Source organism: Macaca fascicularis, chromosome 14 (assembly GCF_037993035.2).
Source record: "Macaca fascicularis isolate 582-1 chromosome 14, T2T-MFA8v1.1".
In the NCBI taxonomy this organism is placed as follows: domain Eukaryota; kingdom Metazoa; phylum Chordata; class Mammalia; order Primates; family Cercopithecidae; genus Macaca; species Macaca fascicularis.
This window is the reverse complement of record NC_088388.1, coordinates 46,775,773-46,800,549: the sequence shown is the minus strand read 5'-3', so window position 1 is coordinate 46,800,549 and position 24,777 is coordinate 46,775,773. Positions and strand designations below refer to the sequence as shown.

General features: G+C 40.2%; 1 pseudogene; it reads right to left on the bottom strand.

The window, feature by feature from the left end:
* Window positions 1-9,347: 9,347 nt before the first annotated feature.
* LOC102121790 (mas-related G-protein coupled receptor member X3-like) lies at window positions 9,348-10,310 on the bottom strand (annotated as a pseudogene).
* Window positions 10,311-24,777: the final 14,467 nt, after the last annotated feature.

Below are 24,777 nucleotides of genomic sequence, written 5' to 3'. Positions count from 1 at the left end.
CAAGGAAATAAAAGAAGACACAAACAAAAGAAAAAAGTTTCATGCTCATGGATAGGAAGAATCAATATCGTGAAAATGGCCATACTGCCCAAAGTAATTCATAGACTCAGTGCTATTCCCATAAAGCTACCATTGACTTTCTTCACAGATTAAAAAAAAAAACAACTACTTTAAATTTCATGTGGAACCCAAAAAGAACCAATATAGCCAAGACAATCCTAAGCAAAGAGGACAAAGCTGGAGGCATCACACTGCCTGACTTCAAACTATACTACAAGGCTGCAGTAACCAAAACAGCATGGTAGTGGTAACAAAACTGATATGTAGACCAATGAAACAGAACAGAGTCCTCAGAAATAACACCACCCAGGTACAATCATCTGATCTTTGAGAAATCTGACAAAAACAAGCAATGGGGAAAGAATTCCCTATTTAATGAATGGTGCTGGGAAACCGGCTAGCCAAATGCAGAAAACAGAAACTGAACCCCTTCCTTATACCTTATACAAAACTTAACTCGAGAATGATTAAAGACTTAAATGTAAAACCAAAAACGATAAAAACCCTGGAAAAAATCCTAGGCAATACAGTTTAGGACATAGGCATGGGCAACGACTCCATGACTGAAACACCAAAAGCAATGGCAACAAAAGCCAAAATTGACAAATGGGATCTAATTAAACTAAAGAGCTTCTACACAGCAAGGGAAACTATCATCAGATTGAACAGACAACCTACAGGATGGCAGAAAATTTTTGTGATATCCCCATCTGACAAAGGTCTAATATCCAGAATCTACAAGGAAATTAAACAATTTTTTTAAAATTTTGAGATGGAGTCTCACTCTCTTGCCCAGGCTGGAGTGCACTGGCACAGTCTCAGCTCACTTGAACCTCTGACTCCTGGGTTCAAGCGATTTTCCTGCCTCAGCCTCCCGAGTAGCTGGGATTATAGGCGCCTACCACCATGCCTGGCTAATTTTTTTATTTTTAGTAGTGATGGGGTTTCACCATGTTGGCCAGGCTGGTCTCGAACTCCTGACCTCAGGTGATCCACCTGCCTTGGCCTCCCAAAGTACTGGGATTACAAGCATGAGCCAACACACCTGGCCGAAGTTAAACAAATTTACAAGAGAAAAAAACAAATGACCTCATCAAAAAGTGGGCAAAGGATATAAACAGACACTGCTCAAAAGAAGACATTTTTTTGTGGCAAAAAAAAAAAAACAAAAAACAAAAAACAAAAAAACTCATCATCACTGATCATTAGAGAAATGCAAATAAAAACAATGAGACACCATCCCATGCCAGTCACAATGACGATTATTAAAAAGTCAAGAAACAACAGATGCTGGCAAGACTGTGGAGAAATAGGAATGCTTTTACACTGTTGGTGGGAGTGTAAATTAGTTCAACCATTGTGGAAGACAGTGTGGAGATTTCTCAAGGATCTAGAACCAGAAATATCATTTGACCCAGCAATCCCATTACTGGGTATATACCCAAAGTATCATAAATCATTCTACTATAAAGACACATGCACACATATGTTTATTGCAGCAGTTTACAATAGCAAAGATTTGGAACCAACCCAAATGCCCATCAACGATAGACTGGATAAAGAAAATGTGACACATATACACTATGGAATACTATACAGCCATAAAAGAGAATGAGTTCAGTCATTTGGAGAGACATGGATGAAGCTGGAAGCCATCATTCTCAGCAAACTAACAGGAATAGAAAACCAAACACCGCATGTTCTCACTCATAAGTGAGAGTTGAACAATGAGAAAAATGGAACAGGGAGAGGAACATCACACACGAGGGCCTGTTGGGTCAGGGGCAAGGGGAAAGAGAGCATTACTACAAATATCTAATGCGTGTGAGGCTTAAAACATAGATGATGAGTTGATAGGTGCAGCAAACCACCATGGCACATGTATACCTGTGTAAGAAACCTGTACGTTCTGCACATGTATCCCAGAACTTAAAGTAAAAATTAAAAAAAGTACACCTATGTTTATAGCTGTTTTATTTATTTTTAAATGTCACATTAGAAAAAATAGCAATAGGATTATAAATCATGCTGCTATAAAGACACATGCACACATATGTTTACTGTGGCACTATTCACAATAGCAAAGACTTGGAATCCACCCAGATGTCCATCAGTGACAGACTGGATTAAGAAAATGGGGCACATATGCGCCATGGAATACTATGCAGCCATAAAAAAGGATGAGTTCGTGTCCTTTGCAGGGACATGGATGCAGCGGGAAACCATCATTCTCAGCAAACTATTGCAAGAACAGAAAACTAAACACCGCATGTTCTCACTCATGGGTGGAAATTGAACAATGAGATCACTTGGACACAGAAAGGGGAACATCACACATCAGGGCCTATTGTAGGGAGGGGGGCAGGGGGAGGGATAGCCTTAGGAAATATACCTAATGTAAATGATAAGTTAATGGGTGCAGCACACCAACATGGCACATGTATACATATGTAACAAACCTGCACGTTGTGCACATGTACCCTAGAACTTAAAGTATAATTAAAAAAAAAAAAAAAAAAGAAAAAACAGCAATATCCTTCCACTTACCAATAATGAAACAAAGCACAGTACATCCATACAATGGAACACTACTTAGTAGTATGAAAAATTAGCAATAAGTTATCGATACTTGCAAAAACTTGCATGGATCTTGAGGACATTATGCTGAATGTAAAAAGCCAGAGTCAAATGATTAGATACTGTATGATTCTATTTATGTAACACTTTTGAAATGATGAAATTATAGAGATGAAAAATCGATCAGTGATTGGAGGGATTTGGGAAGAAGAATACTGTGGGTGTGGCAGTAGGGGGAAACCAAGGGAAATCTTCTGTGGTGAAGAAACACTTCTATATTCAATGTCATTCTGGTTATATGATCTACACATGTGACAAAATATTACGGAATGAAACATAGAGGAATATCTCACTCCAAAAATGAGTGCATGCAAACACTGGTAAAATTTGGTAAGATTGTACTGTAGATATTTGGTGAAATCTCGTAAGATTTGTAGTGTAGATAATTAGATGATACCAATGTCCATTTCCTGGTTTTGATAATACATTCAATTAAAAAGTCAGTATTGCTATAGGTTGGGTGATGGGTATACAGGAACTCTATGTACTATTTTGCTAATTTCTTCATAGTCTACAATTAATTCTGAATGAAAACTTAAAAACAACTGAAAGACTGGTTCGTTGTGTGGACTCACTCCAAGAATACTAAAGTCACCAAGAATGAGGACATGGGGTATGCTGGAAGGAAGTTTGTAAACCGAGCACATAGGTAGAAGGTAATATAATTTGCATTCACCAACCCAACACAAAATTAAGCACATATTAAATTTTTATATTTGTTTCCAACAACTCTTAAAATGAATATATACACTTTTATAGACACAAGGCTGAATCATGCATCTCTGCTCTCACCAATAATTGTACATGTCTTTGATAAGAAGGCAAGGGTGCCTGCACACCTGGAATGGGAACGACAACTTTCTTCAACTTCAGAATGTCTGAGGTTGATATGTGTTATTCTCTCACATGTTTACCAGGATTTAAAAATGTCAAGTCACTATAGAAATTACGTTACAAAGAGGTTCTAGACAACACAGAATGTGAATAGGAATTTTTGGACATCCATATCAAGGCTATGCAGAGTTTAGATTTAAATTTTGATGTGACAATTACAATGGTGAATTTAACTCAAAGATTAACTATCTCCCCTACTCCCAATGTGGGCGTTTTGCAGGTGAAAATGCTGCTCCAGAGAAGGGGCTGCATTCATTGCTTCTCTCTTCTCCCCTAACCCCCACACATTTGTTCTGTATTTTTATCCATGGCTTCTGACCCTGGAGGGCTGAACATATCCCTGTGAGGAGGGTAAGGAAAGAAGGGCATTGACTTTGTGGCTTGTCCTGTTGGCCTGACCTGCCTGGCCCTCTCGGGACTTTATATTATTACAGAATTCACTCCTATGAATATCACAAACCTAACAGCAAGCCCTATCACCTCAAGGCCACAAAAGATAATGCTCATTATTCAGAGCACTCCAGCCTTGCCATTCTAAATAAGAGGGATCTTGCCACCGTGACCAAAGTACATGGTGGGGCACAAGGAATAAAACTCACGTATGAATTCTTCACCATTCCCTAAAAACTCTGTGCTTTTATTAACAGTGCCACTGTAAATTATTTCTTTCCCCATTTCCATCTGTCCAGATCCTATTTAACTCTCCTGGCCCAATACAAAAATTTAGGTGACTGGCAAAATTTACAGAGGGTACAATTATAACAATAATACTGGGTCAGTTGTAGTCATCAGTTAAAATTCTACCTATTACACAAAGCATTCCATGATCCACTCACTTCTACATAGACACTCAGAAATGAGATCTGCTGTGTCTTTTCTCTCCTTCCTTGTGTTTGCATCCTGCAAGGTTTCAGAACAATTGGGCCAATATGATGGGCATGAGCATTGAGATTTCTTCTTCAATGCTCTGCTGTCACTGCTAGATAACAGGAAACAAATTCCACCTGTATCTATAGGCAGCATTGATACATTGACAATAATGGTGCCCAACTGATACCACACCATCATACAGAACAAGAATCACAGCAGTCTCTTCGGATTCTAGAGCGCTGCCACATAGATGAGAAGAATATATGCTTACCGTGATTATTGTCATTGTGTAGTGACATAAATTTCTCAGGTGGCCTGAATCACAACACTAGTTATCTTCAGCCTGTGGTTATGGTAAAGTCATACTTTACCCACATATTCTGAAAAGAGATACCTGAGGACAAATGCACAAATGGCACAGTTTCAGACTGGGGCAATCCTATAACCTCACTTTTGCTTGGTTTGCCTGGAATGAGCATGTGACCCATGTTGGCCATGCAGTCAGCTTGAGAATCCCAAATCCCTGAAACCAGGTCCAGTGTTCTTCCCATTCTAGCACTTACACATTCTGCTTCCCTACCTATCCTGGATTTCTAGATGCTGAATTGGGTTTGCCTGGAGGCAAAGGCTTCTTCTGCTGGAACACAGGGTAATGGTTGTCACAAGCATTGCTTGTGACCTAAGCACCTGCAGGATCTCTTGAAAATACTTTCAGGAATTTTGCATTGGTGTGATGTTGTACTATAGAATGAGGACTGTTGTAAGATTCAGCCTATTCAGTCATCAATTATTAAACCGTTGCTTATATTGTTGTCTTGCATGAGTAGCCACCTGGTGAATATTCTTTGTGTGTGTGTGTGTGTGTGTGTGTGTGTGTATGTGTGTGTGTGTGTTTGAGACAGAGTCTCGCTCTGTCGCCCAGGCTGGAGTGCAGGGGTGTGATCTCCGCTCACTGCAAGCTCCACCTCCTGGGTTCATGCCATTCTCCTGCCTCAGCCTCCCAAGTAGCTGGGACTACAGGCGCCCACCACCACACCCAGCTAATTTTTTGTAGTTTTAGTAGAGACGGGGTTTCATCATGTTAGCCAGGACGGTCTTGATCTCCTGACCTCGTGATCTGCCCCCCTCGGCCTCCCAAAGTGCTATGATTACAGGCGTGAGTAACCGCGCCTGGTGTGAATATTCTCTAATTTATTAAAATCATGTTGTCCTGCTTCAGCTGGGTGCTTGGGTGTGGCATTCCTCTTCAGGATGGCAGCAACATAACTTGGAATTTTTAGATACCTTCTCCTCTGAGCACCCTTGAACCACAAACACAACGCTTGGATAGCATGTGTCATATTGGGAGGCAGTCTTTCCTGCACTAGTGTCCTTCCTTCACAGGCTGTGAGCTCTGGGAATGTGGGTATGTTTACTTTGACTCCTAAGTGTCTGGCATGCAAGCTAGAGAATAGAAGATGCTCAGTATATATTTATATAACAAACAGTAGAATAAATGAGAGATATTGCTATGAAAAGCCCACTTAATGATATATTCAGGAGTGTAAGTAGACAGATTAATTGAAAATGTCTGTTAACCAGTATTTATAAAAAAGGATACATTTGTAACATGAATATTTCAATTTTACCTAGAATTCATTCACTATAATAGAACTAGACTGTAGAACAATCCTTTGTGTAGGGTTCAGCAAATAGAATTCTACTGTCTGGCTGAAAGCATATCTATCAATCATTGTCTATAATTTGCAGTTTGGATTAGTTTAAGTGTAGATCTTAGCATCAGATGCAGAGCATTCTGTCTTAGGAAATTGTTCAATATTGCTCATTTTTGTTTAATCTTGTAGAGTTGGAAGACTCACACCTAGTGACCTAACAATAATTTTGGAACCTGTTTTTATTTTCCATTGGAGCATTCACATTCGTTTTTATGGAAACTGCAATTCTTCTTACACACTAGTTTTTCATTGATCTGTGCTGTATTTTGATAAATTAGGAAATTATATTCACAAGCCTAATTGGCAAAAGCAGGACAAGAAACAGATTCAATTGGTTCTTGTGATTGTGATGACTCAGTGCCCCTGAGCCCAGGTGTACTAGAGCATCAGTGAATGGCCACGAAGACTCAGCATTTGCTTGGCATCAGTCAATATATTTGCTTCATGAAGTGGAAACAATTAATTATACAGATAGAACATATTAGTGAGAGACTTATTCGAAAGGTGTTTGCTTTTATGTAGAATTAGCACAGTGCCTGATGAATTATGATTCAATGTTTGTTGAAGTCATGCCTAAAATATAGTCATGAATGGCAGCTCCCAAAAAGTGCCAAGAGAGACTTTCATGTATTTTCTCACTTTCTGGAGAAAACTCCTGGATGTCCTGTATGCTCCTCCTCCATATGAAACCAAGAGGAAATGATATCATTGGCCTGGGAAAGAAGGCAGCTCATGAGCCGATTCCCGCATCCCCTCCATTCTTCTTCCCGGAGGCAGTGAGCAGACCTCCGATGAAAGGGAACAGAACGACCAACTGCAGAGGATACTGTTAAGTGGAAGGTGCCTACAAGAGTTCCAGTGAGACCTGGTGACTGAACCAGCCTTTGCAAGATGCTGGATGCCCCTGTGATTATCAGGTGGGAGCTACTTGAGAAAAATACTGAGTATCTTCTAAATTTCACACCTAGTCTGTTGCACTAGAAATTCAAAGACATGAATCCCTGCTCTTAAAGACCTCACAGTGTGGTAGAAGAGAAAGATGTGTGAACAAATAATTCAAGTACAGTGTTTTAAGTGCTGTAGTAGAGCAACGTGTGAGGCCAAGTGAGTTCAGAACGGGCTTCAGGGACAGAATTAAGCTTTCCTGAAGCTAAAGTTTTCTTCTGTCAAAGAAAAAGAATGTCACTAGCATCAAAATAAGCAGTTTTTCATGTGAGGAACAAAATTATTTGAGCCAATTGCCAGGTGAAAATTCTCTACAGAATTCCCCATGATAGACAACATCTTTAGCCAAAACTGTACAATTGATATCACAGACTTCCAGAGTGGGCTCTCCCAATAACCCTCAGTCTGAAAAGCTCCTTGCCTGGAGAATTGGCTGCAAACATTGCCTTCCTGCTTCCTCTGACATTTAGGAAACCCTCACCTACAGCCATGTTCTAATACAGCATTTGAAAATTGAGAATGGACAGGTAGGATTCAGCATCAGCAGAGTGCTGGGCCTGGAAGAGGAATGGATCTGGACTGAGGGGGCCTGAGTTCAACATTGTGAACAGTGTGATAGGAGCCACCAATAAATTTGTTTGAACAAATTGAAAACTATATACCTCTTTATGGCTTTCATAGCTCCTTTGTAATGTCTCTCCTGCATTCAAATGGCATGTGTCAGCTCCCTTCAATGAGGGTCAATCTGAGGGGCAGCCTCACTGTCGGTGAGAAGCAAACAGCCAACTGTGATGTCACATCTCTTGATGTCTCTTCTGTCTGCTTGAGTTATCTGGGGAAGAAATAACCACTGGTAGAAAATAGTTCTGAATTTTATACTGATTCCATTTCTAAAATTTCGTTTTTAATTGTGGTAAAATTTACATAACATACATTTTACAACTATAACCATTTACAGTGTACAATTCAGTGTCAGTAAGTACATTCAAAATAAGTTGTAACTGTTACCACTGTGCCCTTTAAGAACTTTTCATTATTCCACACAGAAATTCTGTGCTCATTAAATAATGGTTACTCATTCTCTCCATCATCCAGCACCAGGCTCTTCCTAATTTGTTTTCTGTATTCACGAATTTCCTAGTTTCAATACCTCATAAAATTTGAACTTACAATATTGTTCTTTGGTATCAGGCTTATATTGCTAAGCACGATGTTTCCGGGTTCATCTATGTCACAGTATGTATTAGAATTCTGTACGAACTGTAAGTTATTATCCAGATACTACAATTGACATTAGCATGGAAAGGTCAGATGTTTTCAGTGTTGCTTCTCATGTTAACAGCCATAAAACTAACTGAAAGTTAAGCCAGAACAATTTGTACAAACCCCAGAAGTATGGAGAATTCTCCTGCAACTGAAACAATGTGCAAGCAAATAAATGATTTTCAAGATAATTTCCACTTTGAAACCAATACTGAGGCTTCCATTGGCCAAATTGAACTGATGGGACATATTTATGGGCTCCTCACTGGTCCATTAGTCCAGGAAGAGCTAAATAAGAACTTACCGGTTCTTAAGGGGAAGGGGCTATGGTTGTCTTTGCTAGAAACCAAGGCCAACATGTCACCATTCTGTGGACAAATGACATCAGAGGACTTTGCATAAAACCAATTCCCTGGACTGTTTTTATGAAGAGAGATTTTGTCTCTAAGCACATTATTTTGCTCTATACATGAGAATTCAGTGGAGCTTAGAGATAGCAGAACTCACTTATTCAGGATCAAGTTACCAACTGCAGTAATGCCTCCAGTCATAAAAGGAAACATGATTTTTAGGGGAACATAGTCTGACAGATTAATAAGGAATCTTTCTTCTTGATATAATCAGGTACAAACAAGTATAAAGAAGAGTTTTAAGGTTTCAGACAGGAACTCCATTCATTACAATGAAAATTATAGAAAAAGTGTTCAGTAAGAAAGATTCAGTGTAAGATAACACAGAAAATGTGTTGGTAATATCAAGGAGAATGTAAACATTGTACTGTCAGACTAACGCTCTCCATGGGTGAAAGCTGAAACTGTCAGGTTAGATAAACATCTATTCAAAGATGGTGAGGAATCACTGAGACATTTCTGAGGCAGAAGGCTAAGAAAAATGCATATAACTGTCAAGGGTGGCAGGGCAGTGTTAGTCTCAAAGTCCTGTCTGAGGGGCAGAGGCTCTTCCTCACTGGCCCCATCTGCTTCCCGACAGCTCCAGGGTTTCCTCAGGAAGCCGCCCTCCACCTTCATCCACCTCAGACATGTCCTGCAGAGCCCTCTGGAGAACCAGCTTCAGGTTCTGCCAATTTTGATGCTGCCTAAAGGAGCCCATGAAGAAGTAAATGATGGGGTTGGCACTGCTGTTAGGAGATGACAGGAAAATGGAAACTAGATGAACATGACAATATAAGACCAGGACATGTGGATCCTGGAAAACAGGGCCCACTGAATGCCAAAGGGCAGGCCGCAGAGGAGGAAGACCAGCACTGTGAGCAGGATGGTCACGTACAGCCTGGTCAGTGGCATCTTCCGGGATCCACAGAGAATCCTGATCACTAGGACCAGGCTGGACACACAGAGAACCACACATAAAAAAATCAGCCACACGACTGTGATGGATCTGATGTTTGACACCAAACAGAATTAGCACCACTAAACAGGAAGTCACAGAACATCCGCTCCAGGATGCTCCGCAGCAGGGACAGGACCCAGAGCAGGACACACAGGACCACTGACAGGTGTCTGGGGCGGCGGCAGCAGTACCAGATGGGCCACAGGACGCACAGGCAGCACTCAGTGGTCATGGTGCTCAGAATGTTCAGGCCTGCCAAGTAGGGAAATGTCATCACAGGATAGAGGATTAGAGAGATGGGATGGACATTATTGATGAGGCATAATGGGGACATATAATGTGGCCACTGAGGAAGAGGAAGTCGGCCACAGACAGGTTGAGGATGTAGGTGGAGACAGCGTTCCTGCACATGGGGAAGCCCAGGAGCCAGAGCACAACCACGTTTCCTGTCAGCCCCACAGGGGAAATGATGCACGTCAGCACCGTGAGGCTCAGGGTCTGCTTGTTGCAAAGAGTCTCCTCAGTTCTGTTAACTGGTGTCAGTTCTGTACCCAAGGCTGAGATGGTTGGATCCATGCTCAGAAACCCCAGTCTGGTGCCCCTGGGAACACAAACCAGATATGATCACCAGCTGTATCATCTTTGATTCTCCCCACCACCCTGCCATGTGAGATTTACTGTCTTTATTTTAAGGAGAGAGAAACAGAGGCTCACAGAGAATAAGTCACCTATCAAAAGGTGGGGGTCCTCAAATCCAGTCTGAAATCCAGTTCTTATTGATTCTGAAGCCTGACCTCTGTCGCTGCCACACAAATTCTGTGCTGACATGGGAATAACCTTATGATCAAAACACCCCAACTCATCCGGCCAGGGCTGTGGACCCAATCCTTACTGTATCTTGAGCCTGACATTTTCTCTCAGGTGGAGGAATTCAGATACACTAAGAGGTGGTTGTGACACCCTCATGACTAGGACTGATCATCCATGGACAGAAAAGAAGACCATGCATTATGAACCAGAGGAAAATGTGACCTTCGCTAGGAGAGTGTGAAAATGACTGGGCCTGGTGGGTGAGAAATAACTCAGTGTGCCAGTCATTGCAGACAGGACTACATTTTACATTTCATACTCCCGGTACCTGTTTCCATGAGCAGCACACTGTGCTCTTCATAAACATTCATTCAATGAATGAATGCATGCATGAGGAGCCTAATGGTAATGGTAGATTTTGGTGAAATGGAAAATAAAAATGAAAGCACCATGTACAACATCAGAACACATAAGTGTAATTAGATGAAGAAAATTTCATTCATCAGAATTCGATTTGTGGACAACTCTGTGTTAAAAAGAATTATTGATGTGTGCCTAACCTGAAATTGACCACTGATGTGTCTTTAAAATGAGGACTCGATGTGGTTATGCTGAACATCTAGAAGCATTTTGTATACAATGTTTGTGTAGGGTGTGGGTCTGAGTTGAATTGCTCAGCCATATAGCAGAGGAAAGAGTAAGTGAGGGCGAGGTCTGAGTGCCACTGAAAAAGGTTATTGAAGTGTTGGAATATCTATGGGGGAGTGCTAAGTGTTCTGCTGGGTATAAACAATGTAAACCGATTTCATTCTTTCTTTCAGGAGATCTTTGTTAGCATTTCTTTGTTGCTGTAAACATTTGTATGAGAGAAGTCCGTGATGGGATATAGGAGATGTGTAGGGCTTGGAGTATAAAGAGAGATGTTCATGCAGATTTCAACTGGAGAATGAGGACTGGGTCTAATATGGGAGAATAACAGCAGCTGATTGAGAGTTTTTAAGGTATTGTCTCTCCTAATCATCTGAGGAGCCTAGGAGGTAAGAATGAGTATTATTCCCATACGGCAGATAATGCACTGGAACACACAAAAAGTGAACTATTCATTCTCGGACTCATATAGTGTGAATTTGAGCCCAGCAGGGATGACTCACAATCTAGTCTTGGAGCAGCCCTTTAGACCCGCACCACTCTGTCAATTATACATGTTAGAGAGGGTAAAGCAGAGGAGTGATTCTCAAGTTAAATCCAAGTTGGCAGTCAAAATTGTGGGTTGAAAAAAAAAAAAACTAACCTAAACAAATTTCAGATAGAGAAAGAGAAGCAAATCAAATAGGGAACAAAATAGAGGAGAATGAAAGCCATTTAGGAACAAATTCAGGAGTTCCTTTTTGCCTATCAGAGGCCACCTTTTCTCTGGAATCCTGAGAATGCACATGGGCAGGAGCTTTCCAGGTAGAAAGAAGATGCACCCTCCTCTGGGAGTACAAAAAAGCATCTGGAGTGAGTTCATCCATCATGAGCTCTTTTAGAGAGACAAGCTGCTACTGCCCTGATTGGCCCGAAAAGGAAATGGGAGGAAAAGGACAACATCTGTTACTCACACTCAGAGCACTAAACACTTTGTCCATCTATATTTAGGGTAATGGTGTACTTGTCTTCCTCATGAAACCTGAAGCTTCATAACAACTAAGTCATGCCTGTCGTTTTCACTGTGGTATCACCAACATGTAGCATGTATTCCTTAAATATCATCTATGGTATTATCTTCATATAACGTAAGATGAAGCCAAGACCTAGAAAATTAAAGGATTTTTCTGAGATCACAACACAAACAGTAGGTCCATTAACAGCCCCTGGTCCCTGGAGCTCTCATGAGACTTTTATACAGTTCTCTGTCACATCACTCGTCATTTTAGAGGAGTTCCTGATAAATCTTGATGTGAGCACAGAATCAGAAACAGTCGGAGGCAGAGGAGACTGCTACATTGCCCTAATATTCATTTTCCTCTTTGGTCACATGACAATTCTGAGAGTTTAAAAGCAGCACAAGGACCCACATTCTAGTTTTCCTTGATGGAGGGAGCCATTGTATGACAAAGTGCTGTTCAAGGAAAGATGCACAAAAGTGATATAAGCAAGTCCTGGCTCAGAAGATCAATCAAAGAAGCAATACTTCTCCTTTCCTTCATTTTTTTCCATCATACTAGAATGCTGGTGTGGCTGGAAACCATGTCGGATCACAAGGATGAGGGTAACTCTCTAGGGATTGTGGAGTAGTAATTTTTGCAATTCTGATGTACAATGCCTTGGAGCATCCAGCACAGATCTCAAAGATAGTCATTTCTGGGTATTCAAGAGGCTTGTTTCTGGAACCGCAGCACACATCAAAATCTGCAGATGCTCAATTTCCTTATATAAAATGATGTGATAGTTGTACAAAACCTATGCACTTTCTCCCAGACACATTAAATCATTTTAAGTTACTTAGAATAACTGGCCAAATGTAAATGCCATGTAAATTCTTGTTTTACTGTATTTTTTGGAAGTAATGACAAGGAAAAACAAGTTTATTCCTGTGCAATGCATACACAACTCCACCATATCATTATTTTAAAAATAGTTTCCACCTTTAGTTTGTTGAATCTGCAGATTCAGGACCTAGTGACCCAGAGGCACAACTGTACTTTCTTGTTTAAGATATTTCTACTTTGTGTATTTATGAGAGCAGCCAAACTTATATTCTTAAGAAAAGAAATATATTCTCTCTTTAAAATTACAGTTTATTTTCTATGCATTTTTGATGAATGCAAACATTTCTGCACAGAAGTGACAGTAGAGAAAGACATGCCAAACGTTAAGGTAGTTTGATAGAGCTGAAATGAGACAGGTATCAATCACCTTTAGACAGAGAAAAACCCAGGAATTAGGATATAAGAAGAAGAGAAGGATAGTCTCATTTGCTATGAGGATTTGCTTTCCATTCTTCTCTATCCTGTTTGACATCCCAAGAGAGTGGCTTCTATATACCACATCAGTGGGAATCTTTTTAATCCCAGTGTCTGGTGGAATAGTGACACTGGGACACACCAGCAGGATACTGGAGGACAGCAGGAGAGCCACTTGGGATTTCCACCTCCTGGTTCTCTGCCTGTGTATTAGTTCATTCTCGAATTGCTATAAAGAAATACCTGAGACTGGGAAATTTATGAAGCAAACAGGTTTAATTGGCTCGTGGCTCTGCAGGCTATATAGTAAGCAGCTTCTGTTTCTGGGGAGGCTTCAGGAAGCTTCCAATCATGGTGAAAGGCAAAGAGGGAGTGAGGCATCTCACACAGTGAGAGCAAGAGCAAGAGGGAGAGGGAAGAGGTGCAACACGCTTTTAAAGAACTAGATTTCATGAGAACTCACTCACTATCACTACAGCAATACCAAAGGGGGATGGTGTTAAGCTATTCATGAGAAACCATCCCCACGATCTAATCACCTCCCACCAGGCCCTCCCTCCAATACTGGGAACTACAATCAACACGAGATTTGGGTGGGGGGGACACAGATCCAAAGCATATCAGCCTATGTGGCTTTGTGTTGGCCATGCAGGGCTTCTCTATCTGCCTGCTCATGCTCTCCCACCCTTATAGCTACAGCTATAGCTATGGTGTCAATGGTAATTGCTCCTTCCCTCTCCCTTTCAGCCTAAGGGAGGAAGTAGTGCTCCCCTATGTGTTGCTGCTTAGGGTGCTGACCCATGCATTGTCTCTTTCCCTTAACCTTGCACATCTTTGTAAATACTTCCCTCATGAAACACTCCTCAGTCATTTCAGTTGGGACCTCCTTTTTCTTCCTTGAATGTTTATAGACAGGCAAGGATTAACAATTTAGAAAAGTAAGTAAAACAACAAAACCTGCTTCTACAGCAGTTCAACTCTGTGAAGCAATGCCTACATGTCCTTTAGCTCCTTAAATGAATGTGAGAGGCAGAATTCTCTCCATGAGGACAGATTCAGTGATTGGAATAAAGGAGGTGATATGGGGAGATAAATCAGAAGTGGGGACCCCAACTGAGGCTCACACTGTCTGAGTTGGCAGCACTCAATTTCCAGAAGGAGACTTCATGTCTCCTGTCTTTTCCTGAAACAAGCTCATGATCCCCTGCCTGTAGCACCTAGGTGGAAACACAGAAATGATCTTATAGCAAAAACCATAACTGACTATGGAAGAAGACTGTTCTTGGTACTTACCCTTATCTTTTTCTCTTTTGTCCAGCGGTGAAGACTTCCCTTGTTCTAAAGGTGGAGAGCCTTTCTGGGATTCGGTGACTTCAGAGGAGCCTTTTGTGTTTCTTAATTCAGGAGATGCCCACAGGAGCTGGAGTCAAAGCTGGTGAGCAATCCAGGCTTATGAAGATGCTGGACAGACTTGTTATTTCCTGTATGAGGACTATGGACAAATCAGCGGCCAGAGGTATTGGAGACACAAACCCTACCTGAGATGATTCTTGGCCTCTGTCCCATATCCAATATATATAAGCCTCTCCCATCACATTCCATCTTGTTCAACTTCCTTGATAAAAACAGTGGCAAGGTTTGAGAGAACTGACTTCCATTTTAAAAGAAGTTCTACTGTGTGTAAAATGCTATCAAATAGCATTGCATGCTACATTAAAATCTTTCATAAAAGGATGAGTCAATCGACATGGCAAACTTCATTGTTGCCTTGTTTTAAGATATTGGCACAGCCTGTCTTACCTTCAGCAGCCACCTCAGCAGTCATCAATATCAAGCAAGACCCTCTAGTAGCAAAGCATTTGGCTGATAAAGGTTCTGATGATGGTTACGATTTCCTAGTAAAAAAGTATTTTTTAAGTAATTCATGTAGATTGCTTTAGACATAATGCCATTGCGCACTCAGTAGACTACAGTATAGTGTAAGCATAACTTTTACATGTACCAGGACACCAAAAATTCACATGATTTACTTTATTGAATATTTTTACTTTATTGTATTGGTTTAAGCAGACTTCCAATATCTTCAACGTATGCCTATGTATGATAAAGGTTGTATATCAAAGTAGTGTGTAAAACAGGCACTGTTGAATGAATGGGATTGGGACAACTGAGTTTCTGTGTGAAATGAATAAAGGTGGAAGCATACTTTACATATGATTTGAGGATAAATATGAATACAGTACTTAAAATTTTATAATGAAAATACAATTACCTGGAGGAGCCATAGCAAAATAGTTTTCAAATCAAAGTGGAAAAAGACTTTCAATTATAGAATAGAAAACAGAAGATATTAAAGACAATATTAATAAAGACAAAAAGAATGCCAGCTGTGATGGCCCACTCATATATATTAATAAAGACAAAAAGAACACCAGCTGTGATGGTCCGCTCATATAGTCCCAGCACTTTGGGAGGCCAAGGTGAGTGAACTGCTTGAGCTCACAAGTTTGAGACCATCCTAGGCAACGTGGTGAAACCCATCTCTACAAAAAATACAAAAATTAGCCAGGTGTGGTGGTGCATGTTTGTAGTCCCAACTACTCAGGACACTGTGGTAGGAGGACGGCTTGAACCCAGGCTGCGGAGATTACAGTGAACCAACATCACACCACTGCACTCCAGCCTGACTGATAAAGCCTGACCTTGTCTCAAAAAAACAAAAACGAAACAAAACAAAAAAAGCTATTTTTAGCATGACATGAACCATCATAATCAAAATATAAATAAACTGTGGCCGGGCGTGATGGCTCACCCCTGTAATCCCAGCACTTTGGGAGGCTGAGGCGGGCAGATCACCTGAGGTCAGGAGTATGAAACCAGCCTGGCCAACTTGGTGAAACCTAGTCTTTACTAAAAACACAAAAAGTTGTTGGGTGTGGTGGCGCAGGCCTGTAATCCCAACTACTGGAGAGGATGAGTAAGAGAATCAATTGAACCCAGTAGAGGAAAGTTGCAGTGAGCCAAGAATGCACCTCTGCACTCCAGCCTGGGTGATGGAGACTCAGTCTCAAAAAATTAATTAACAAATGAAATAAAATAAATAAACTGGGAGATATTTGGTAATGTGTGTTATAGTCAAAGTATAAATGTTCTCAGTTGAGACAAATTTTTCTAAAATGATACTAATAATTCAAAATTCAAAAAGCTAATAAGAAAATAACTTTGTTATGATTCACAACTTCTAGAAAATAAAAACGGCTCCTAAACATATAGAAAGAGGAGAAATGCAACTCATAATAAAAGACATACCAATTGAAATTAGAGTTTTATTTTACTTACCAAAATCTAAAAAACCATTAAGTTTTATAGCATATAGTGCGGGGATAGAGTGGGATCAGGCACCTTCACCCATTTCTGCTGAGGATGCAGTTGTTTAGAACTTACAGTGAAGGCAATTTTCAGCTCATGTAAGCATCTATAAAGTATCATTCTTTTTTTCTCTGTAATTACTCATCTAGGAATTTATCTTAGAGATGCATTTGTGCATGTTCAAAAGATCTATGTACTAAGTTATTAAATACAGTATTATTTACAGTAAAAGACTGGTAACAGCCAAAATAGCCATCGATACTGTATAAATTATGGTCTATCTGTGCAGTAGAATACTCTGTAGCTACACAGAAAGAGCAACAAACCTAATATAAAAGGCCCTCCAGAATTTGTTAGATTTTTTAAAAAGAATGCAGACAAGTGTATATATTGTATGATAAAAATATGTAGTTGTTTTACCATTAAATATTTGTGAATTAATACAAAATTATTATTAAGTATAATATGACATGTCTTTGTTAACAAGGCAAGGATGCCTGAGGACCTAACATGGGAATGACAGCTTGCAGTGTGTGTATTTAAAAATTATTTTTGAAAGTTCTGACTTTATTACTGTCACAAATATATTATCAAGCAAAAAGTTAAATTTAATGATCTAGCTAAGAGACAGAGATAGAGGTATGAGAAGATATGAGGAAGAGTGAGGACATGAAGATAATGAGTACAGAAAACTCTTTGGAAGATATATATATTTCTTTCTAAAGGATTGTAGAGAAATCAGGCTGTGGATGGAGAGGAATGTGGGCTTGGATGGTGTTTTAAGCCCACAATAGGATGGGGTGTTTCAATTGCAGTGGAAGGATTCGTTAGAGAAAGAAACACTGATGATGTAGAAGGCAGAGGCAATAATGTTATAAAATGTTTCTCAGGAGGGAACAGGGGAAACTGCACAAACGGAAAGGGTGGTTTCAAACAGGAATTTGCAGAGCCCATTTTCTGGCATGAGAGAAAATACAGAGAGATGTGCTCAGAAGCAGATGGGCAGGTAGGTTCGCTCTGGGGAGACTGAGTAATTCTCAGAGAAGCATCATCGGAGAATGATTTTTTTAAAAATGAGGAGTAGGCGGTTTCAGGAGAGAGAAGAGGGGCGTGAAGATTTTCCTTTGGAGAGTGAGAGGCAATTATGGAAATGTCATATGACTGTTCAGGAGATATAAGTGAACATTTCAGGTTCAAGGTCATAAATGTACAGTGAAACTGCTAGGCATGGTTGTGTGTTCTGCTCCAGCCACACTCTGTTCTGTGGGAACAGGCACGGAGTTAGTGGAGAGCTGGATTCAAGCAGGGCAAAAGACGAACTGATACTTCAGCAAGGAGATATATGCATGACAAATAAACACATAAAAAGATGCTCAACATCACTAATGTTTAGGGCGATAAATAAAAATTACAATGAGATACCACTCTACCCTCTCAATATGGCTAAGTATAAAATACTGATAGTTTCAAATACTGGCTGACGTTTGAAGGAATTGGATGTCTCATACACTACCAATGAAAAAGTACAATAGTAGAACTACTCTGGGAAATCCTCTTGCATTTTCATACAATCCAGCAATCCAGTGTATCCTAGAAACTGAAAATTTATCCTAGAAACTGGGAAACTATGTTCACTTAAAAATCTGTACAAGAGAGAGGCCAAGATGGCTGAATAAACACAGCTCTAGTCTGCAGCTCCCAGCCAGACCAACGCAGAAGGATGGTGATGTCTGCATTTCCAACTGAGGTACCCAGTTCATCTGATTGGGACTTTTTAGGCAGTGTGTACAGCCCATGGAGAGCAAGGAGAAGCAGGATGGGGCGTTGCTTCATGTGGGAAGTGCAAGAAGCCAGGGGACATCCCTCCCCAACCAAGGGAAGTTGTTAGGAACTGTGCTCCCCAGCTTGGGTACTACACTTTTCCCATGGTATTTGCAATCTGCAGATCAGGAGATTCCCTCATACGCCTATACGACCAGGGCTCTCGGTTTCAAGCAAAATATTGGGCAGCTGTTTGGGCAGAGACTGACCTAGCTACAGGAGTTTTTTCATACCCCAGTGGTGCCTGGAACCCCAGTGAGACAGAACGGTTCACTGCCCTGGAAAGGGGGCTGATGCCAAGGAGCCAAATGGTCTCACTCAACAGGTCCCACTCCCAAGGAGCCAAGCAAGCTAAGAACCACTGGCTTGAAATTCTTACTGCCAGCACAGCAGTCTGAAGTCAACCTGAGATGATGGAGCTTGGTAAAAGGAAGGTCATCTGCCATTCCTGAGGCTTTAGTAGGTGGTTTTCCCCTGACAGTGCTAAGGAGGCTGGGAGATTTGGACTGGGCAGAATTCACTACAGCGCGGCTAAGCAGCTTTGGCAGACTACTTCTCTAGATTCCTCCTCACTGGGCAGGACATCTCTGAAGGAAAGACAGCAGGCCCAGTCAGGGGCTTACAGATAACACTCTCATCTCCCTGGGACAGAGAACTTGTGGGAAGGGACAACGTCAATAGATTTGATCTTTCCTGCCTGCTGCCTCTGAAGAGAGCAGCTAATGCTGACAAGGGGGGTTCTCCCAGCACAGTGCAACAGCTCTGTTAAGGGACAGACTGCGTCCTCAAGTGGGTCCCTGACCCCTGTGCCTCCCGACTGGAAGAGACCTCCTAACGGGGTTGACAGACACCTCATACAGGAGAGCTCTGGTTGCATCGGGCCAGTGACCCTCTGGAATGAAGCTTCCAAAGAAAGGATCAGGCAGCCATCTTTGCTGTTCTGCAGCCTCCACTGGTGGTACCCAGGTGAACAGGGTCTGGATTGAACCTCCAGCAAACTGCAGCAGACCTGCAAAAGAGGGGCCTGACTGTTAGAAGAAAAACTAACAAACAGAAAACAATAACTAAAAAGATCCCCACACAAAAACCCCATCCAAAGGTTGTCAGCCTTAAAGATCAAATGTAGATAAATCCACAAAGATGAGGAACAAGCAGTGCAAAACCCCTTAAAATTCCAAAAACCAGAATGCCTTTTCTCCTCCAAATGTTAGCAACTCCTCTCCAGCAAAGGCACAAAACTGCATGGAGAATGAGACTGATGAATTGACAGAAGTAGGCTTCAGAAGGTTGGTAATAACAAACTCCTTTGAGCTAAAGAAGCATATTCTAACCCAATGCAAGAAAGCTAAGAACCTTGATAAAAGGTTACAGGAACTGCTAACTAGAATAACCAGTATGGGGAGGAACATAAGTGACCTGATGGAGCTGAAAAACACAGCACAAGGACTTTGTGAAGTATGCACATGTATCAACAGCTGAATCAATCCAGCAGAAGAAAGAATATCAGAGATTAAAGATCAACTTACTGAAATAAGGTGTGAAGACTAGGTTAGAGAAAAAAGAATGAAAAGGAACAAACAAAACCTCTAAGAAATATGGGACTATGTGAAAAGACCAAACCTATGATTGATTGGTGCAACTGAAAGTGACGAGGAGAACGGAACAAAGTTGGAAAACACCCTACAGGATATTATTCAGGAGAGCTTCACCATCCTAGCAAGACAGGCCAACATTCAAATTCAGGAAATAGAGAGAACACCACTAAGATATTCCTTGAGAAGGGTAACCCCAAGACACATAATTGTCAGATTCTCCAAAGTTAAAATGAAGTAAAAAATATTAAGGGCAGCCAGAGAGAAAGGTTAGGCTATCTTAAAGAGAAGCTCGTCAGAATAACAGTAGATCTCTCTGTAGAAACCCTACCAGCCAGAAGAGAATGGGGGCCAATATTCAACATTCTTAAAAAAAAGTATTTTCAACCCAGAGTTTCATATCCAGCCAAACTAAGCTCCATAAACAAAGGAGACATAAAATCCTTTCCTGACAGGCAAATGCTGAGGGATTTTTTCACCCCCAGGCCTGCCTTACAAGAGCTCCTAAAGGAAGCACTAAATATGGAAATGAAAAACTGGTACCAGCCACTACAAAAACACACCAAAATATAAAGACCAATGACGCTATGAAGAAACTGAATCAATTAATGTGCAAAATACCCAGCTAGCATCATGAGGACAGGATCAAATTCACACATAACCATATTAGCGCTAAATGTAAATTGGCTAAATGCTCCAATTAAGAGACAAGGATGGGCAAATCAGATAAAGAGTCCAGACCCATAGGTGTGCTGTATTCAGGAGACCCATCTCATGTGCAAAGCCACTTAGGTTCAAAATAAAGGAATGGAGGAATATTTACCAAGCAAATGGAAAGCAAAAAAAAAAAAAAAAAAAAAAAAAGCAGTGGTTGCAATCCTACTCCCTAATAAAACAGGCTAAAAACCACAGAAAAAAAAGCAAAGGAGGGCGTTACATAATGGTAAAGGGATCAATGCAACAAGAAGAGTTAACTATCCTAAATATATATGTACCCAGTACAGGAGCACCCATACACCCATACTCATAAAACAAGTTCTTACAGACCTACAAAGAGACTTAGATTCCCACACAATAATAGCAGGAGACTTTTACACCCCACTGTCAATATTAGATAGATCAACAAGACAGAAAATTAACAAGTATATTCAGGACTTGAACTCAGCTCTGGACCAAGTGAACCTAATAGACGTCGACAGAACTCTCCACTCCAAATCACAGAATACACATTCTTCTCAGTGCCACATAGCACTTATTCTAAAATTGAACACCTAATTGGAAGTAAAACACTTCTCAGCAAACACAAAATATTGGAAATTATAACAAACAATCTCTCCAACGACAGTGTATTCAAATTAGAACTCAGGATTAAGAAACTCACTCAAAACTGCACAGCTACAAAGAAGTAGAACAAGGTGCTCCTGAATGATTACTGGGTAAATAAAAAAATGAAGGCACAAATAAAGAAGTTCTTTGAAACCAATGAGAACAAAGAGACAACATACCAGAATCTCTGGGACACAGCTAAAGCAATGTACCAGATTCTCTGGGACACAGCTAATAAAGAAGTTCTTTGAAACCAATAAGAACAAAGAGACAATGTACCAGAATCTCTGGGACACAGCTAAAGCGGTGTTAAGAGGGAAATTTATAGCACCAAATGTCCACATCAGAAACTAAAAAAGCTTGAAATCAACACCCTGACATCACAATTTAAAAAACTAGAGAAACAAGAGCAAGCAAATTCAAAAGCTAGCAGAAGACAAGAAATAACTAACATCAGAGCAAAACTGAAGGAGATAGAGACACCAAAAACCCTTCAAAAAAATCAGTGAATCTATGAGCTAGCCATAGCCATAATGTTTTTTTGAAAACATTAACAAGATAGATAGACCACTAGCTAGACTAGGAAAGAAGAAAAGAGAGAAGAATCAAATAGACACAATAAAATGATAGAGGGGATATCACCACTGATCCCACAGAAATACAAACCACCATCACAGAATACTATAAACAACTCAAAGCAAATAAACTAGAAAATCTAGAAGAAATGGATAAATTCTTGGACACATACACCCTCCCAAGACTAAACCAGGAAGAAGTTGAATCCCTGAATAGACCAATAACAAGTTCTGAAATGGAGGCACTAATTAATAGCACACTAATGAAAAAAAGCCCAAGACCAGAGAGATGGACAGACAAATTCTACCAGAGGTACAAAAGGAGCTGGTACTGTTTCTTCTGAAACTATTCCAAACAATAGAAAAAGAGGGACTCCTCCCTAACTCGTTTTATAAGGTCAGCCTCATCCTGATACCAAAACCTGGCAGAGACACAATAAAAAAAGAAAATTTCAGGCCAATGTCCTTGAGGAACATCAGTGCAAAAATCCTCAATAAAATAATGGCAAACTGAATCCAGCAGCACATCAAAAAGCTTATCCATCATGGCCAAGTTGACTTCATCCCTGTGATGCAAGACTGGTTCAACATACACAAATCAACAAGTGTAATCCATCACATAAACAGAACCAATAACAAACACCACATGATTATCTCAATAGATGCAGAAAAGGCCTTTGATAAAATTCAACATCCCTTCATGTTAAAAACTCTCAATCAACTAGGTATTGACGGAACATATCTCAAAATAATAAGAAGTATTTACGACAAACACATAGCCAATGTGATACTGAATAGGCAAAAACTGGAAACACTTCCTTTAAAAACCAGAAACGACAAAAATGCCCTGTCTCACCACTCATATTCAACATAGCATTGGAAGTTCTGGCCAGGGAAATCAGGCAAGAGAAACAAATGAAGGATATTCATATAGGAAGAGAGGAAGTCAAATTGTCTCTGTTTGCAGATGACATGATTATATATTTAGAAAACCCCATAGTCTCAGCCACAAAACCTTAAGCTGATAAGCAACTTCAGCAAAGTCTCAGGATACAAAGTCAATGTGTAATAATTACAAGCATTTCTATACACCAATAATAGACAAGCAGAGAGCCAAGTCATGGGTAAACTCCCACTCACAATTGCTACAAAGAGAATAAAAGGCCTAGGAATACAATGTACAAGGGATGTGAAAGATCTCTTCAAGGAGAACCAAAAACTACTGCTAAAGGAAATGAGAACACAAACAAATGGAAAAAAATTCCATTCTCATGAATATGAAGAATCAGTATTGTGGAAATGGTCATACTACCCAAAGTAATTTATAGTTTCAGTACTATTCCCATCAAGCTACCATTGATTTTCTATGCAGAATTAGAAAAAAACTACTTTAAATTTCATGTAAAACCAAAAAAGAGCCTGTATAGTCAAGACAATTCTAAGCAAAAGGAACAAAGCTGGAGGCATCACACTACCTGACTTCAAACTATATCACAAGTCCACAGTAACCAAAACAGCATGGTACTGTTACCAAAACAGATATAGAGACCAGTGGAACAGAACAGAGACCTCAGAAATAACACCACACATCTACAACCATCTGATTTTCGACAAACCTGACAAAAATAAGCAATGGTGAAAGGATTCCATATTTAATAAGTGGTGCTGGGATAACTTGCTAGCTATATGCAGAAAACAGAAACTGTACCCCTTCCTTACACCATATATATAACTGAAGATGGATTAAACACTTAAATGTAAAGGCCAAAACCATAAAAACCCTAGAAGAAAATCTAGGCAATACTATTCAGGACATAGGCATGGGCAACGACTTCATGATGAAAACACCAAGAGCAATTGCAACAAAAGCCAAAATCGACAAATGGGATCTAATTAACCTAAAGAGCTTCTGCACAGCAAAAGAAACTATCATTGGAGTGAACAGGCAACCTACAGAATGGTAGAAAATTTTTGCAATCTCACCATCTGACAAAGGTCTAATATCCAGAATTTACAAGGAAGTTAGACAAATTTAAAAGAGGAAAACAACCCCATCAAAAAGTGGGTGAAGGATGTGAATAGACACATCTCAGAAGAAGACATTTATGCAGGCAACAAATGTATGAAAACAAGCTCATAATCACTGATCATTAGAGAAATGCAAATCAAAACCACAATGAGACACCATCTCATGTCAGTCAGAATGGTAATTTAAGTTAGGAAACAACAGATGCTGGAGAGGCTGTGGAGAGAAATAGGAATGCTTTCACACTGTTGGTAGGTGTGTAAATTAGTTCAACCATTGTGGAAGACAGTGAGGAGATTTCTCAAGGATGTAGAACCAGAAATACCATTTGACCCAGCAATCCCATTACTGGATATATAGCCAAAGGATTATAAATCATTCTAGTATAAAGACACATGCACATGTATGTTTACTGCAGCACTATTTTTACAATAGCAAAGACTTGAAATCAACCCAAATGCCCATCAATGATACACTGGATAAAGAAAATGTGGCACATACACACATATACACTATGGAATACTATGAAGTCATAAGAAAGAATGAGTTCATGTCCTTAGCAGGGACATGGACGAAGCT